Source organism: Pongo pygmaeus, chromosome 20, assembly GCF_028885625.2.
Source record: "Pongo pygmaeus isolate AG05252 chromosome 20, NHGRI_mPonPyg2-v2.0_pri, whole genome shotgun sequence".
In the NCBI taxonomy this organism is placed as follows: Eukaryota; Metazoa; Chordata; class Mammalia; order Primates; family Hominidae; genus Pongo; species Pongo pygmaeus.
The window spans coordinates 62,945,183-62,949,020 of NC_072393.2; positions in this window are offsets into that span (position 1 = coordinate 62,945,183).

Here is a 3,838-nt window from a genome sequence, read left to right on the forward strand (position 1 = left end):
CTCTGTGACACACTCTAATCATGGAATGAGAATGGCCTTGCTAAACATCATATGAGATTCAGAAGCCTCCCCACCTCCTGTCAACAAGTCATAGATTTGGCTGTATAAGAACGTTATAAAGCTTTTATATAATCAAAGATAGTAAAAGATACAATATTTTTTAAACCTAAGAATGGGAGAAAATTATTGCAGCACATATAAACGGTGGAATTCATATCCTTAACATAAAATTGCTCATAAAAATCCCTTAGGAAATGAAGCTTTTCTCCAGCTCATAGTCAAAGGATATGAAGAGGCAACAGGTGACCAATAAATATATGGTAAGTACTAAATCTCCCAAGGATCAGAAGAAATACAGTTTAGGCCAATGAAATACTATTTTTTTCAATATCAGATTAATAAAACTGCATTGAAAGCATACGAAAAGAGATACTATGCACTAATTTAAAAGAGCATGAGTTTGTATAAACTCTGGTAGGCAATTTGTCAACTTCAGAATTTTAATTGGGAAAAGTAGAATTTTATTTTGAAGTTCAAAAACTCGGCACACAATGTCTTTCCCTCCAGATTCTATTATACACATAGAACAATGTAAATGATACTTAAAAAAAAAAAAGGTGAGGCTTTTGAGTGGATGAAATAATTTTGTAAAAGGTAAAACAGGGAAGAGTGTTCATTCATGAATTGTAGCAGAAGATTCTGCATGTTATATGTGAATGACTGAAGGGTTTTAAAAATGGGATCTAGTCTTCCCAAAGGATCCCTAGAGAAGTTCAGGCTTGGAGTTGGCTTATGTACAGGCTGTGGCTTCTAAGAAGACATGATGAAAAGCCTGTTAAAGCCTTTGTATGTGAAACTCATGTCAGTAGCCCTTGTCAAAAGCCTCCTCAGTCTCCCCTCTCTTGTATAAGTAAATTGAATGGGATCCTTATTTCACACCATTAACAAGTATAAGTTCTAACTGAATAAAAATCTAAATGTAAATTACTAAAGCAAAAGTATTAGAAAAAATATAGTGGGATATGTTAATGACTTTGGTATCAGACATGTCTTTCTAAAATATTCAAATACCATAAAGGAAAAGATTGATAAAATTGACTGTGTCAAAAATTAGTGTGCTTTGGCTGGGTGCGGTGGCTCATGCCTGTAATCCCAGCACTTTGGGATACCGAGGCGGGTGGATCATGAGGTCATGAGTTCAAAACCAGCCTGGCCAAGATGGTGAAACCCCATCTCTACTAAAAATACAAAAAATTAGCTGGGTGCGGTGGCAGGCGTCTGTGATCCCAGCTACTTGAGAGGCTGAGGCAGGAGAATCACTTGAACCATGTGGCAGAGGTTGCAGTGAGCCAAGATCATGCCACTGCACTCCAGCCTGGGCTCCATTTCAAAAAAAAAAAAAAAAATTAGTGTGCTTTTTGCCAGGCATGGCTCATGCCTGTAATCCTAGCACGTTGGGAGGTCAAGGCGGGTGGATCACCTGACCTCAGGAGTTAGAGACCAGCCTGACCAACATGGTGAGACCCTGTCTGTGCTAAAAATACAAAATTAGCTGGGTGTGGTGGGGCATGCCTGTCAACCCAGCCACTTGGGAGGCTGAGGCAGGTGAATGGCTTGATCCCAGGAAGCGGAGAATGCAGTGAGCTGAGATCACACCATTGCATTCTGACTTGGGTAACAAGAGTGAAACTCTGTCTCAGCAACAACAAAAATTAGTGTGCTTTTAAAGAAAGTTAAAAGATAAGCAACAGGAAGGAAGAAACACATTTATAATATAACGGACACATGTAAGAACACATATAAGTCAATAAGTAAAGGACAACTAAGCAAGTATATAAATGTGCAAAGATGAGAATGGCCAAATTATGGAAGACATACAGATGTCTAATCTAAGTCTCTGCTTAACCTCATTAGTATTAAGTGATGCAAATTTGCTCATTTATTATTTATTTATTTTGTAGAGATGAGGTCTCACTTTGTTGCTGAGGCTGGTCTCAAACTCCTGGGCTTAAGTGGTCCTCTTCCCTCAGCCTCCCAAAGTGCTGGAATCACAGATGGAGAGATTCAAATTGAGACAGTATAATACCAGATATTGGTCGTGGTGTGGAGACAGGATTTCTCATCACAGCTACTTTAGAGGCAGTGAAGTTTTTAAAATGCTCACTATAGCCACTTTGTAGGGTACAGTTAGTATATGAAACACTGAAAACAACCTAAATTTCTATCAATAAAGTAATGACTAGGAGTTCCATGCTAGAGTTTAAAAGAATGGGCTGATAATATTGATACGAATTTGACTAAAGGACTTACTGGTTGAAAATGTAAAAATTTTGCATACACTATTGTATATTTAAAAATATATTTTATTTCTAATGCATTTATAGAAGTATGCAAATGCTTAGTGAAAGTTCTGAACAGACATCCAACTGATAAATGTTTCCTCTAGGAAGGGACTGGTATTTGATGTTCTGGTCAAAGGAAGATTTAGTGTTATTTGTACTGTTTGAAGTTTTAAACATCAATGTAATAATTTAAAAAAAAACTTTAACATGAAAAAATTGAGTTTACAATGAACTGGACACCTAGAATGAAAAGTTGGCAGTCTAAGTTAAAACCTTTTTTTGGAATTCGGAGAATCTCTCTTTGACTTGCCAGCCCTTCCCAGGCATACAGATACCCTGGTAACCCTTCCCATTTAGGCAAACAGATCTACAGTGGAAATATACAAAGGACCCCCTGGCATTTACCTATGGTAATCAAACCATGTAATACTTAAATGGAAACTGATAGCTAAGTATCATCACTTGAAGAAAACTACCAGCATAATAAAGACCAAGAGATATAATTGAATCCTCAGTGGGGAAAGTCATGTAATAACAGAAGAAAATGAAAAACTGATTTTAGCCTGCAATTTGAAACTACAAAATAAAGGGAACAATTAGAGAAGAACTCCTAAGAAATAAAAAATACTGCTGTAATAAATTTAATAAAGGTTAGAAAGAAAAGAAACTTTAGATGCATAAATTAAAAAGAAAAATGAGAAAAAGGGACATGGAAATTTACAAGGTCCAATATCAATGTTTTGGGAAAAATTTCACAGAAAATATAAGAATGTATCAAATGAATGATTGAGAATCTTTCTAAACTGAAACAAGGCAAGCATGTTCCGCTTGGGTTAGCTCACTGAATATTGTATAGGATGAACTAGGAAAACCACAACAGGAAAATCCAGAAATATGCTTGTGAAATTTCAGAATATTAAAGAAGAAAACATTCTAAAAGCTTTCAGAACTGATTAGGTCACCTAAAAAAGAACAAGAATCAAGATGATTTTTCCCTTCCTCCTATCAGAAATATTGGATAGAATACAGAATAGCACTTTCCAACTTATGAGATAAAATTACTTTGGACCTAGAAGTCTATACCTGGCCAACAGTATTTAAAGCATGAGGCCAAATATTGATGTTTTCAGTCATGGAATTTATTTCCATTATCCAGGATATTAAAGGATTCACTCAAGCACAATGTAGATGAAAAAGGAAGAAGACAGCAGGATAGGCTTAAGTGAACAGTGGTTGTAACCCAAGAAACTGGAGTTGAGGATTACAAGGATACCCACTTTGCAATAAGCGTAGAAAACAATCCAACCAAATTATTGGTAGACTAAGAATCCAGGGAGTCAGTGAAGAAAAACTTTTTGAATGGAATGGGTTCCATTAAACAGAATTCATATGAAGTTGGAGGATCTTAGCAATATGATAGAGATAAAATGTTGTTCATACGAGAAGAAAAGAAAGATAATTACTGGCTCTGGAAAAGACAAAGGAAAAACCAAACT